General features: G+C 33.6%; 1 protein-coding gene across 9 annotated transcripts in view; it reads left to right on the forward strand.

Annotated features, from left to right (window-relative positions):
* Positions 1-15319, forward strand: part of NUMB (NUMB endocytic adaptor protein) — a 157420-nt gene that overhangs the window by 67937 nt on the left and 74164 nt on the right. For 2 of the 9 annotated variants that reach the window (XM_010962556.3, XM_045522761.2), the window contains exon 3: positions 10664-10748. The exons of the other annotated variants lie outside the window; for them this stretch is intronic. The gene's annotated coding sequence lies outside the window, so the exon portion shown is untranslated. The remainder of the gene's footprint in view (positions 1-10663; positions 10749-15319) is intronic. 9 annotated transcript variants of the gene reach the window in all.

The raw sequence follows: 15319 nt of genomic DNA on the forward strand, positions 1-15319 counted from the left end.
GTGATTCAGTTATATATATATATATATATATTTTCAGGTTATTTTCCATTGTAGGTTATTATAAGGTATTGAATAAAGTTCCCTGTATTATGCACTAAACCTTGTTGCTTATTTTGTGTGTAGTAGTTTGTATCTGTTAATCCCATACTCCTAATTTATACCTGCCCCCCCCTTCTTCTTTGGTAGCCATAAGTTTGTTTACTGTGTCTATAGTCTGTTTCTGTTTTGTATACAGATTCATTTGTATTATTCTTTAGATTCCTCTTGTAAGTGGTATCATATATTTGTCTTTCTCTGACATACTTCGCTTGGTAATTTCTTTCTTTTAGTGTGAGTCTGCTGGTGGTGAATATTCTGTTTTGGTCTGAAAGCACTTTTTATTTTGTCTTCACTTTTGAAGGATATTTTCACTGGGCATAGAATTCCAGGTTGGCAGTTATTTTCTTTCAGCATTTGAAGTATATCATCTCATCATCTTTTGACTCCATTGTTTTTGTTAGAGAGGTAATGTCCTTGGTTTTCAGTAAGGCTTCTAGGTTTTTTTCTTTGTGTTTAAGATGCTTGAGTTCCATAGGTAACTCTTGAATGTGTAGCTTGACAGGTTTTGTCTGGTGTAGAATATTTCTTATGATATTGCTTCTGCCCCACTGTTTCACTCACTTCCTTCTGGGATTCTAGATACCTATATGTTATAGCTTTCTCTGCATCCCATATATCTCTCATATGCTTTTCAGTATTTTCCATCTTTTTTTTTTTCTTTTCTGTCCTTCATCTGGGTATTTTCTGTTGACCTCTTTTCTAGTTCATTTAGTGTCCTGTCTGCTGTTACAAGCATGTGTTTTATTATTAAGTTTACATTAGGTATTTTTTAGTTCTAGAATTTCAGTGTTATTATTTTTCATTTGTTTTTATAGATTCCAGTTCTTTGGTGAAATTCTCATCTTGTCATCTGAACATATTAATCACAGTTATTTTACAGTCTGTGATAATGATAACATTTGGATCCCCCTTTTGTCTTTTTCTATTATCTGCTTTTTCTCTGGCTTTCAGTTATTTGGTCCTGTCTCCTAGCATTCCTGGTAATTTTAGAAATTAATGTCAGACATTTTTAATATAGGTTCACTTGTATTATTCTTTAGATTCCTCTTATAAGTGATATCATATATTTGTCTTTCTCTGTCTGACATACTTCATTTGGTAATTTCTTTCTTTTAGTGTGTGAGAAATTGTAGAGGCTCTTGGTGATGATATTTTTCTCTAGAGAGTATTTAATTTTCTTCTGGTGATAGTTAAAAGTAGGAGCAGAAGCAGATAACTTTGATTCAGTACAGGCTTGAGATGACTTGAGACTTTGTTTTATGCTTTTGGGGGGCTGATTTAAATCCAGTTTCCCCTTACTCTATAAGAGTTCTGTCTTTCAGAGATACCAGATAGAATCCTAGAGTGTTTGCCAGGGCCTCTCCTTTTTGGCAGGCCCTGAACTGTAATTTTTCTTTCCCTAGCATTGTGAGATTACCAGAAGTTCTACTTGCCTTTTTTTTTTTGTTTGTTTTAAAGTAGGCACTTTGCTTGGTTTTTGGCCTTTTGCCCCTACACAGGTTAGGATTCCGTAAATACCCCGAGGGCCAAAACAGTACACAATGTCCAGACTCACTTTTCTGTGGTTGCCTTTTCTCTGGAAATTTAGTCCATCAAATCCTGCCAGTCTCGATAAGCCCTGAACTCCATCTCTGCAGCCCTGTGAGACCGCCAAAAGCTCTAGTCTGCAGCTAGTTGCCTTAGAAGGAAAAAGTAGTGAAGAATGTCAGGCTTAACTCTGCATTTCTTTTTTCGCTGGTATTTTGGCTTCTCATATCCTGGCAGCCTTCTTTTATTTTATTTTGTTTTGTTTTTGTTTTTAAGGGGGGGAGGTAATTAGGTTTATTTATTTATTTTTAGAGGTGGTGCTGGGGATTGAACCCAGGACCTTGTGCATGCTAAGCATGCACTCTACCACTTGAGCTATACCTCCCTTCTCTATTTTTTTTTTGTTTGTTTTTAAATGCAATTTTTATAGTTTTTCTTGCCAGGAGAATTGGTCTGATACAATCTACTCAATAATAATTTTTAATGGATGTCACTATGTATTATTAAATCATTTATTAAATATTATTAGTAATTTATAATAATAAAGCAATATTATAACCAATTTTAGGCATATATTTAATCATTGTAGTGAACTTGACATATGGGGATCCTGCCTTCATGCAGTTTGTACTCTGTGGGGAGGAGAGATACCAAGAACACATTTATTTATATTGTGATAAACAGTAGAGGAGACATACAGGGTGTTATGAGAGCTTATTATAGAGATTTAGTTCAGATGAGGGATGTGGTCAAGGACAGCTACTTTGAGACACTGATATTTGAGCAGAGCTCTGAAGGATGAATAAAGTTAATTTAGGGAAAAGTAAGAGGTTGTTAGAACCATGAATTAGGGAACTTCAGGTGAAAAGAAGCTTGGAGGTTTAAGGCATCAAAGAAGGCCAATATGGTTGGCCTCATAGGTAAGGGCTGAATTATGCCAAGTTTTGCAGGTCTTATTAAGGATTTTCGTATCCCTTTTTTCTCATTTCTTCCAAGTTTTTTTCTAACTAGAGATTTATACCTCTTAATCCCCTTCACCTATTTCTACGCCCTCCAGCCAAAAGGTGGATTATCTTGATCGTTCAGGTAGGCGAGTTAATAACTGGGTAAAATGCTATACACAAAGGGTAAACATATATGGTTCCATTTGCGACTTGATCCTGGAGAGAAGTCTTTTTGACCCATTATAAGTATCCTTTTTGGGTCTGGTCCCTTTTTTTTTTTTAACAAACTTTATTTTTAAGAGGAGTTTTAGGTTCACAGCAAGACTGAGCAGAAAGTACAGAGTTCACATATTCCCTCTGCCCACATATACACAACCTCCCTATTAACATTTGGCACTGGAGTAGTACATTTGTTACAATCAATGAACCTACATTGACATATCATTATCATTCCAAGTCTGTGATTTACATTAGGGATCACTCTTGGTCTTGTACATTCTATGGGTTTTGACAAATACATAACATATATCTAACATACAGAATATCATATAGAATAGTTTCACTGTCCTGAAGTCTTTCTTCTGTGTTCTACCTATTTATCCCTCAAAACCCTCTAGTCCTGGCAACCACTGGCAATCTTTTTAGTGTCTCCGTATTTTTACCTTCTCCAGAATATTGTAGAGTTGGAATCACATTGTATGTTTAGATTGGCTTCTTTCACTTAGGTATAGGCACTTAAGGTTTCCTCATGTCTTTTCATGGCTTGATAGATCACTTCTTTTAGTGCTGAATATTATCCCATTCTTTGCGTGTATCACAGCTTATTTATCCATTCATCTGCTAAAGGACATCTTGGTTGCTTCCAAGTTTTGGCAGTTATGAAGTAAGCTGTTATAAACAACCATGTGCAGACTTTTGTGTGGAGTTTTCAACTCCTTTGGGTAAATACCTAGGAGAGGGATTGCTGGATTGTATGTTTCGTTTTATAAGAAACTGCCAAACTGTCTTCCAAAGTGGCTATTCCATTTTGCATTCCCAGTAACAATGAATGACAGTTACTGTTGTTCCACATCCTTGTCAAAATTTGGTGTTGTCAGTTCTGGATTTTAGTCATCCCAATTGGTGTGTAGTTGTATCTCATTGTTATTTTAATTTGTAGTTCCCTTATGTATGATTTTGAATATCTTTTCATGAGCTTATTTGCTATCTGTATATCTTCTTTGGTGAGGTATCTGTTCAAGTCTTTTGCCCATTTTAAAATTGAGTTGTTAGTTTTCTTATTGTTAAGTTTTAAGAGTTCTTTGTGTATTTTGGATAATAGTCCTTTATCAGATATGTCTTTTGGAAATATTTTCTCCCACTGTGTAGCTATATTCTCATTCTCTTGACAGTTCATAAGCAGAGCAGAAGTTTTTAATTTTAATGAAGTATAGCTTATCAGTTATTTATTTCACAGATCATGCCCTTGGTCTATTTTAAAAGTCATTATCATATCCACAGTTATCTAGATTTTTTTTCCCTATGTTATCTTCTGTAAGTTTTATAGTTCAGCATTTTACATTTAGGTCAGTGATTCATTTTGAATGAACTTTTGTGAAGGGTACAAAGTGTATGTCTAAATTAATTTTTTTGCATGTTGCTGTCCAGTTGTTCCAGTATCATTTGTTTAAAAGACTGTATTTTCTCCAGTATGGTACCATTGCTCTTTTGTCGAAGATCAGTTAACTAGATTTATGTGGGCCTGTTTTGGAGCTTTAAATTTTAGAATGAGTTTGTCAATATCCACAAAATAACTTGCTGGGATTTTGACTGGAATTGTATTGAATCTGTAGATCAATAGGGAGTCTTCCTATCTATGAACATGAAATATCTCTCCATTTATTTAGTTATTCTTTGATTTTGTTCATCAGAGATTTTTAGTTTTCAAGATCTTGTACATATCTTGTTAGATTTGCCCTAAGTTATACCGAAGTATAATTTTTTAAGTGCTAATGTAAATGTATTGTTTTTAATTTTAAATTCTACTTGTTCATTGCTGGTATATAGAAAAGTGATTGATTTTTGTATATTAACCTTTTATCCTGCAACCTTACTATATAGTTAATTGCTTGTTAGTTCCAGAAACTTTTTGGTTGATTCTTTGGGGTTTTCTGGTGGATGATCATATCATCTGTGAACAAAGAGTTTTTAGGCAGTTGTATTTTGTTCTTTCCAATCCGTGTACATTTAATTTCCTTTTGTTATCTTATTCCATTAACTAGGATTTGTTAGTTACTAATGTTAACTCGGAGTGGTGATATGATGTTAAAAAGGAGGTGAGAGGAGACATCTTTGCCATGTTCTTGATCTTATCATGAAGCCTTCTAGTCTTTCATGACTAAGTAAGATGTTAGCAGCAGGTTTTTATAGATGTTCTTTATAAGTTTTTATAGATGTTCTTTATAAGTTGAGGAAATTCCTCTCTATTCCTAGCTGAGAGTTTTTATCATGAATGAGTATTGGATTTTATCAAATACCTTTTCTGGTATCTCTTGCTATTATCATGTGATTTTTCTTTTTAACCTGTTAATGTGATGGACTGCATTAAATGATTTATGAGTGTTGAATCAGCCTTGCTTACCTGAGATAAATCCCACTTGGTTGTGGTGTATAATTCTTTTTATACATTGTTGGATTTGATTTTCTAATATTCCTGCTCACATTTTTATTTATAGCTTCGTTGGACCCCTTCATGGCATGCTGATCAAATATTCAGTTAAAGCTTTGAAGAATGGCATTGTATATTGGATGACAGCATTGAAGTCAGATTTTTTTTCCCTCTATAGGCTAAATTGGTTAAATCTAGCAAGATAGGATTTAAAATACATTAATTATGTAAATAAATTTTTTTTTGAGAATCAGTTTAATATGCACAGTTAATGGCACAAACTACCTTTTTTAATCCCAGCTCTCTCACTTAGAAGCTTTGTAACCTTGAGCAGGTTATTTAACTGCTCCATGTCTTCATTTCTTCATCTGTTAAAGGGAGGTACTGATAGTACTGATCACACAGGGTTGTTATGAAGTATAAAAGAAGTGATATACGTAAGTCGCTTAAAATAATAGTTGGCACATAGTAAGGGCTGATTGACTACTACCTGTGATTATTATAAAGTTCTGCACTTAGGTTCAGACAAACTCAGCTGTTCAGGATTTGAGTGATACAATTTAGCACAACTGAGAAAGATTAGATGTCTTAGTCTTTTACTGATTGCAAACTTAGGGGAATGATAGTGTGATTTGGATAGGATAAAAATTAATGTAGTTTAAAGGTCTAAAAGAGTGATTAATAGCCTGATATTGCCGCTACCAATTTCTTATTAAAGTAGTTTGAAGAAAAATAAAAATTTAATATTTCTGAGTTTGAGGTTGATGGAAAGCCCTTTGCCAGAATCTAAGAGAAATATTTAATACTTACAAAGTAGAGGATCTGGATTGAGAAAAACCAACCTAAATATTTGTAGATTTTGGCTAAGATTCAGTGAGAGAAGGAAGGAAAACATCTCATGACTTTTTTCTGATGGTCTGTCCTTGGATCTGTAGACATGGGTTAGCACCAGCTATGGAAACTTGGGCTGCTCTTCTTCTTGCCTAGTGACTTTCAAACTTAAAAAAAAAAAATTTATGTAAAAGGAAGCTTGCCTTTCTCAGTGAGATCTAAACCGAACACACTAATACTGCAAACTATGTTCCTTCTCCCTTATACTTTTGAACCCCTGTATCTTGTTGAATTTTTTCCTTCAAGTTTTGACTAACTATACAATTTACTTGGGTTTAAAGTTTGTCTCTCCCACAACTAGAACTGTAAGTCCCATGAAGACTTTTTTCACTAAAGTGCCTAGAACAGTGCCTGGAACAAAATAAGCACTCAGTAAATATTTGCTGAATGAGTTGGATGAACAAAATCTCAAGCTGATGTCCAATATATTATACCAGTAAGAGCCTTGTGGCTTTTTTTTTAATTCTATTTTTAATTTTTTAATAGACTTTTTTTTAAGAGCAATTTCAGGTTCACAGCAGAATTGAGCAGAAAATACAGGGTTCACCCATAGCCCTCCCCACCCACGCATATATACGCCCCTACCCTCAACATACCTCATCAATATGGTATATTTGGTATAATTTATGAACCGACATGGACACATTATTATCAACCAAAGTCCATAGTTAACATTAGGGTTCACTCTTGATGTTGTACATTCTATGGGTTTTGACAAATGCATAATTCACATGTAGCCACCACTATAGTATTATACAGAGTAATTTCATTGCTCTAAGAATCCCTTGTGCTCCATCTATTCATTCCTCCCTCCCTCCCTCTCTCCAAACCCCTAGAAACCATGGTTTTGGTTTTTTTTTTAATTCTTTCTGTAGCTGTGCCTTTTCCAGAATGTCATTTGGTTGGAATCGTGCAGTTTGTAGCTTTTTCTGACTGACTTCTTTTATTTAGTAATGTCTTTTAAGTTTCTTCCATGTCTTTCATGGAGAGCCTTGTGGCTTTAATTGAAGTCAGGGCAGGGACCTGAAGTTCTCCCCGCTGGGTCCTGCCCTCTTCCACCTTGCGGCGTCTAAGTAGCACAGTTTGAAAACTTATCTTACAAGTAATGATCTATGAGGTTGCTGGAGTAGGGTTTACCCATTTCATTTTATCCTTCTTTCTATAACTAGAAACAGTAATTCCCAGAAAACAACTGGGCTTCAGTGGGGTGATGATAGATACATGTTGAGGGCTACAGAAAGGCTCATTTCTTATGGGACGTATTCTTCCTAAACTGTGAAGCTCTTTTACAACCACTGGTAGACAGAGAACTGCTGGTAGCATTGCATATGCCATCAACTCAGAATGTCAGAGAACATTGTCCTGCCAATGTTTTAGATGCTAAACAGAACAAAACAAAGTCAGCCAACAAAATCAATAAAGATGAGATAAAACCTTAAAATACAAAAAGAAACAAATGAACCTAACTAGTGTTTCAAATAAATAACAAACACACTTAAGGGGGAAAGATAAGTAACCCCAGTAACTTTTGAGCATAGTATACTTTCAAATTCAAGATGAAAAGAACTGTAAACAAATAACAAATCTTAGTTTGTAGGCTGTCTTTTGTAATGGTATGAATTGGCAATTTTGAAACTATTTTCTGTCTATTTTAGGATTGAACAAATGAATAAGTATATTGGGGATAATGGGAGCTAGATTTTTCATTGTTGGAGAAGGGAGTTTCGTATATATGGAAGAAAAGACTCAAATGAACCCTGCGACATTGGATTTGAATTAGAGGTTATGAACTCGTGTTTTTTTTAACATTTATTTATATAAAGATAGAAAAAAATACTTGTACGCATGTATACACTATTCTCTTAGAGACTGTATATCTATATGTATACATATGTTATGTGCATGCCTATGCATATATGTGTGTATGTATGTATATTCCATCTTTGTTTGCTGAGAGGCCTAGAAACAGTTATAGTGAACACACCTAACTCCTGTGTGTTGGTTTCTAAACATTCCTCACTTAAAGGAAATCAGAACTCCTTGAGAAATGGCTGATCCTAGGAAGAACTGGATCAGGGAAGGTACAAGGGGAGCTAGGAAAATACTATTGTTTCAGAAAGTAAGAAGGTTGTTGAAGAATGATGGGAACATGTCAAAAGGAAAAAGAACCAGTTCAAAGAAGCATCCACTGACCAGATGAATAATGATAGTTATAGATTATAATCCATTGGGAAAGTAAGAACCATACAAATATAAGTGAATGAATAAATTACTGAGTTGGGGAGAAGGGAAAGTTCTTCATTAAAATGACAAATAAAATGTAGAACTGTTGGAGTTGAAAAATGACCATTTTGGAACAATTAAAATAGTCCTTTCACACAAGAATCATCTGCAGGTACCAAAACTACTGGGGGAAAAGTTTGATGAGGAATATGATATTTACATAGTCTCAAGATAGTTTCTAGCAAAATATTTACTTATTACAAAGAGGAAAAGAGTAACGTTACAGTTAAGAGACTTGGCAGATACTCCTCAGTCAAGTGATCAAAGTTAGCATCGCTGGTATAGAACCCACTAGCCTCTTGGAGCTTCTGATATAATGCAGTGAGAAAGACCCAGCATTACTTTGTGATACTCCTACCAAAAATGGATAGCCTGAATTTAAACATGAGAGACCATCAGATTAAACATCAGTTGAAGAACATTCTACAAAGTAACTGGTTAGTATTCTTTTAAATACCAATCTTAGAAATGAACTCAATCTTAAAAGACTTAAGACTGAGGAACTGTTCCAGATGATAGGATTCTAAAGAGACATTACCTCTAAATGCAGTGCGTGATCCTGAACTTGGGAAATCAGTAGCTTTAAAGGACATTTTTAAGGCAGTTAAAGACATCTAAACTGTAATTATATACTAGACATATGGACTGTAATTATATAATAGAAATTTTAACATTGACACAGTGCTGATTGATTTGGTTAGCTATATTATAGCTTAAGCGCATGTCCATGTTCTTAGGAAAATATATGGAAATTTTGAGGTCTGAAGTGCTACAGTGTTTGCAACTCTCACGTGGTTCAGAAAAATGTGAAAAAGAGAGAGAATGACAAAGCAAATGGGATAAAATGTAAAATAATTAGTGGCAAATAGCAAATTTTCTCCATATTACATTAAAAAATTACCTTAAAATTCCTTAACTAAAATCTTTTCATATATTTGAATTGTGATTGAACCAACTTATCCTTATTAATTATTTACAGAATTTATTTAAAAGGACAAAAAATTATTCTCATCATTTAAAGCAAGTAAAGTAGTGAAAGAAATACTGATCAAGTAGAAAGACTCCAAATTGTTAAGATACAGAGCAGAAAGACCTGATTTTTTTGTTTGGATTTCTGTCATGGCCTAGTGACCTCAAGCACCTCATGTCCTATGTTCATTTCTTTAAACATTTATAAAATTGGTAGTTTAAGAATTTCTTGAACATTTCCTATATAACTTAGTAAGTTTTCTTTTAAAAGATGCTTTGTAAAAATTAGATTGCCTTTGTTCTAGACAGATAGTTTTACAAATTTATAAAGAAAATTTGAAGGCCATTTTTGCAATTATTTGTTGAAAGGGGATATTTGGGGGATGGGGGTGGAAGTTCTTTATTAAATTTTTGAGCTACAGTGAACATAGTCATTTTAATAATTATTTTTATGTAATATGTCATTTTAATAATTAATATTTGTTAGACTGGTAAAATTCATAAAAACTTAATGATAGTATTGAGCTGTTTGAGAAAAATTATCCTATAGAATTTTCCTTTTTTAAAAAGATTATTATATTGTATTGCTTCCTTCAAAGAAACACCTAACCTTATCTCAGATACATTATTGGTAAATGCAGGCATTGATAGAAATCTGATTATTTTAAAATTGTTCTATTGAGATTCTAAAGAGAGCAGTAGTGACAGTTTAACTTGTTTTAACTAGTAAAATGCCAGATATAAATGGACACAATCATTCTTTTTAGTTGTAATGATGGTTCTACTCTTCTTTGATGACGTCTATTTCTGTTTTTCTCATATAAAAATTCCTTCCTACCAGTACCAGGAATCACTCCTTCTTGACACAACTCTTCCTGTCTTGGGCCCCTTGAATACCGCTCATTTTAGAAAGGATATGTGTGAAATGGAATTCGTGGGAGAAGTTGTCAACAAACATGTCTTACTGTTTGTCTCTTTCTCTGTGTATATATATTTCATATTTCAAAGATCCAATAATTTACCTCTAGGCATTTGACTTTTATCCAGGGAAATTTTATATTATGAATTAGAGGAGATTGTGATTCTGCATTAATGTGTGGATCTTATAGTTGCTATGAATACCTGGAGTGGTCATCTTTGTTATATCATTACAATGGAGTCCTGTTTTCTGGGGGAAGTTGTGAACCTTCTCTTTTCTTTTGTGTACCTGTATTTTATTTGGATTTACCATATCAATGTAATGTAGCAATAATTATGTTATTAACAACAATTTTGTGAGATGTTTATTATTCTCATTTTACAGATGAGGAAACTGAGGCTTGGTGAAGTTACGAAACTTGTCCAAAGTCACACAGCTTGTAAAGTGCACAGCCAAGATTCAGAGCCAGGTCTGTCCAACTTCAGAACTCTTAATCATGGCCTTGGAACTTTGAAATAGCTGTGAAGTATCAACCTATGATAAGTTGTATTGATACTAATATTGCTTAGCTGTTGTTTAATTTTAACTGATAATTTTTTTAATGGTGAGTTTTTTCATCCATAATAATTTTATTGCATCTTTTAAATATTGTGAAAAGAAGTATAACATAGTAATTGAGGGTCTGGGCTCTGGAGACAGCTACCTGGGTATAAATCTGTAAGCTTTTCCACTTACTTGTGTGACATTGGGAAAGTTACTTAACTTTTCTGTACCTCAGTTTTCCTATCTGTAAAATGGTGATAGTAATATTATCCATCCACCTATTGGGTTGTTGTGAAGATTAAATGATTTAACATGTACAAAGCACTTGTAACAGTGCGTAGCACACAGTAAGAATTCAATAAATGTTAACTGTTGGTATTATCATCTCCTAGCAACCAGTAAAACAGATGATCATTATTTCTAATTATCTATTAGGAAATTTGGATAAAGCAAAGTTTAAGCAGCAATACATCACAAAACTCACATAAACCAAAATTAAATTTAAATAAGTTTGACCTAGAGAAAATCATACATTTGATCAAGTCCAGATCTATTGTAAAGCAGACTAGGCAGTGTTTATAGGTCTTATATGTACAAGGATATTGTATGTATGAGAACCACACATAGGCCCACCAGAGATACCCTTTGAGCCCAGTATGGTCTTTGTATTATGAATGTGTTTTGTCTGTTTTCCACTTATAAGTGGAATTTGTATTGAGTAAATGTTCACGTTTTTAGATGGCTTTTAAGGAGATGGTGTTTTGGCAGTGTTTACAGATAATTATTAAGAAAGAAAGACTTGATGTTTTATGTAAAATGTTGGCAACATTTCATCATTTGCAGGAGTGGCTATTAGAATTTACATTTTGGAGAATGTGCACACTAATTGACTTTTGAACCAGTGGGACCACAGCACATTCTTTTATGTGCTCTTCACTCATACTTGTCTATTACAGCTGTCAGAGTTCTGAAGTACCATATCAACTTTTGCTGTAATTTAGTTAAATACCTGTAATTAGTGCCTAATAAGTTTATGCCAGTTGCAAAAATATTCATAAAAGGGAGTAATTTGAGTCAAGTTACGTAAAAATTCAAGAGCTGTTGTTAAAAAGAGGGGCTTGCTTTGTATATGAGCCCAGAATCTCAGTAGCTTTTAATCTACACTTGAATTTAATTTATTCTTTTTATTTTATGATATTGAGCCTTCCTATCCTTGGACATGGTATCTCTTTCTGGTTATTTAGATATATTAAAATGTCTCTTTCTCTATAAAATCTCTCAAATCTTCTTTTAAATTTAATTATTAGATACCATATTTCTTGTTACTATTGTAAATAGTAAGTTTTTCCTCTCTTTTTCCATTTTCTGTTTGCTGATATAAGCTTTTTCGGTATAGAGATCTATGTTCAGCCACCTTACTAAACTATTTTATTGAAGTATGATGATTGCAATTGTGTCTTCCTTTCCAGTGCTTACACTCTTCCTTTTTGTTGCCTCATGCTAGTTAGGACTTGAGTATAAGTACAAGTGTTAATAGTGGGTGTTCTTGTATTGCATTTAATTTTTAAAAGGAAGTGCTCCTTATGTTTTGCCATTAAGAATAATGTTTGCTATAGATTTTTCATAGATATTCTATAGGTTAAAGACATTCCTATTGCTGTTTGGCTAAGATTTTGTATGTGTGTGAAGAATGAATATTGAATTTTATCAGATGATTTTCCTACATTGGTGAGATGATCATGTTTGTCCCTCTTATTCTGTTAATGTGGTGAATGGCATTTATAGGTTTTCTAATGTTGAATTACTGTTGTGTTGCTGAGATGAACCTAACTTAATCATGATGGTCTTTTTTTTAAAATATATAGTTGGATTTAATTTATTAGTATTTCATTTAGGATTTTTGCATCTGTGTTCACAGATGAAAGGCCCATAATTTTTATTTCTTATAGTATTGTCTTTATTTGATTTTGGTATCCAGATTATGCCAACCTCAAAGAATGAGTTGGGAGCTAACACCACCACTCTGCCTCCCCACCACCCCAGAAGTATTTATATAAGACTGGAATGATCTATTTTTTGAAAGTTTGGTTGAACTTCTGTTTGACTACCTGGTCTTAGTTTTTTGGGGAGAAAGGTGTGAGCTTAGTATTTTGTAAGGGAGATATATATTCCATTTTCTAAATGGTTTTATCTAGGATTTCTGTTTTTAGTTAAGTCAGTTTTTAGAAAGTTTTTTCTTTTTTTAGGAATCCATCCATTTTGTCTGAGTTTTAAAAAAAAATTTGGCATAAAGTTGTTTAATTTTTTATCTTTGAAATTTCTGTTGTCTGAGTATTTATCTCTCTTTTTTATTCCTAATTTTTTTTGTGCCATCCTTTTTTTCCTTCATCGGTCTTGCTAGAGGTTTTATGTATTTTCTTAGTCTTATCAAAAAAGCAGTGCTTGATTTTGATTTTCTCTCTTGTATGTTTTCTGTTTCATTAATTTCTGGCCTTTCTCCTTTCTTCATTTATTAAAGGAAATGCAGAATCTAAAATAAGGACAGTGGGGTATCTCCCAGTTTCCAAGGACAGGATTTCATTAGGTCTTAAGAACAGCTGGAACCAAGGCTTATAATGCTACTAGGACCTTACTTCTTTTTTCCTTTGTGGGTCTATTTCTTTCTCTCTTCCTATCAACTGACTTTTCTACACTTTAGTCTATGAGGCAGAAAATGGTGAAAATGAGCCTCTGAAATTTGACATCCTTCCCAACTTGATGTGCTCTTGATTCCTTTAAGGATTTTAGATTTTCCCATCTGGATTACATTCTTTATTTCTGAAAAATTTTTTCCTTCAGAATTCTCTTTAATGCGGTTTTCTGTAGTAAACTCTCATTTTTTGGTGTTTTTGTCTGAAAGTATCTTTATCACCCTCCTTCTTGATAGGTATATTATTAGGTATAAAATAATGGGGTGGCAGTTATTTTTGTAGCCATTGGAAGAATTAATTCCATTCTCTTCTGGTTTCCATTGTTGCTATTGATAAATCAGCTGCCAAATAGTTGTTCATGTAAGTGAATCTGTCTTTTTTTTTTTTTTTTTTAACCTCTTCTCTGGCTGCTTTTGACCTCTGTTTTTGATTTTCTGAAGTTTTGTATGTTGTGCCTAGGTATAGATTTCTTTTTATTTATCCTGTGTGAGATTTTGACTGTGAACTGCTTATTTTCCCTGGGAAAAAGATGGGAGTATTCTTTGAGGCCTAAGAAGGAAATGCATTGCTTCAAGAGGATTTACCTTTTTTCCCCCAGTTGCCTCAAGATACTACAGTTTAGTGACTAAATTCATCCCTTGAGGTTTTGCACCACCAAAATGAAGTGAATTTGGGTTGCAGTTATGTGCGTGGGCTTGCTTGTCTTTATAGTCTCTTAGGAATCCTTGTTCTCTTCTGTAATAGGAAGCCAAATTTCTTTGGGAATGGTTGGACTGGGTTTACTTCCCGTTCATTTGTTTTCTGTGGATGAAACTTTCAGGGGGTCCCAGCTTTATGAAGAAAGGGTCTTCTATTAGATTTTCCATGTTGAGTGGGTCTTGAACTTTGACTTCTGTATTTTTGTTGTTGTTGTTGTTGTTTAATTTGGGGGGATGGAGGGGAGGTAATTAGGTCTACTTGCTCATTTATTTATTTATTTTTAGAGGAGGTACTGAGGACTGAACCCAGGACTCATGCATGCTAAGCATGCTCTCTACCACTTGAGCTATACCCTTCCCCCCACCCCCAGCTTCGGTTCTTTGCCAGAAGATCATCAGAACTGAAGCTCAACATTGTGAGTTAGATATCTACAGGGCAAAAGCAGTTCTGTTATGCCACTTATCTCTTTGAGTCTGCTTTCTCATAGATTTTGGTCTGGTTATTCCTTTACCATCTTGTAAGCGCTTCAATGCTTTAGTATTTTTTTTTAATAAAATTTTATCCATCACTTTTAGTTGTTTTCAGTGAGAAAATTGGATGAATAATTTAGTGGTATTTTATTCCAATTTCTTTGGGTTTTTTTTTTTTTTCTTTTTCTGATTCCTTCAGATGGGTGCTTAAATCACCAATATTTAACCTTATTTTCTAATATAAATATTTAAAGCTGTACATTTATAAGTGGCTCATGAGGTTTGAAATTGAGTATTTTCATTATTATTAACTATAAGAGGTTAATATTTTTAATTTGCTGTTAGGATTTTAAAATATACTTGCCTCTTTTAAGCAATGACCCAGGATCTGCAAGTCAGTTAAGACTTTTGAAATGTGTGGGTTTTAAGAGATTTATTTTGCTGTTATATTTAACTCACCTTTAAAAAAACCAAGATTTTCAATTTGTATTACAAAGCAAAACTCAACTGTGTACTATATACAAGAGATACACAAGGTGATACAGAGAAGCTAAAAATAAGGCAAATGGAAACAGTAAGAAAGAAAAGGTTGCTCTAGGACCACTCTTCAGTGGCTTTTTCTCCCCTTTCTGATAACA

This window comes from Camelus bactrianus, chromosome 6 (genome assembly GCF_048773025.1).
Source record: "Camelus bactrianus isolate YW-2024 breed Bactrian camel chromosome 6, ASM4877302v1, whole genome shotgun sequence".
Taxonomy (NCBI): domain Eukaryota; kingdom Metazoa; phylum Chordata; class Mammalia; order Artiodactyla; family Camelidae; genus Camelus; species Camelus bactrianus.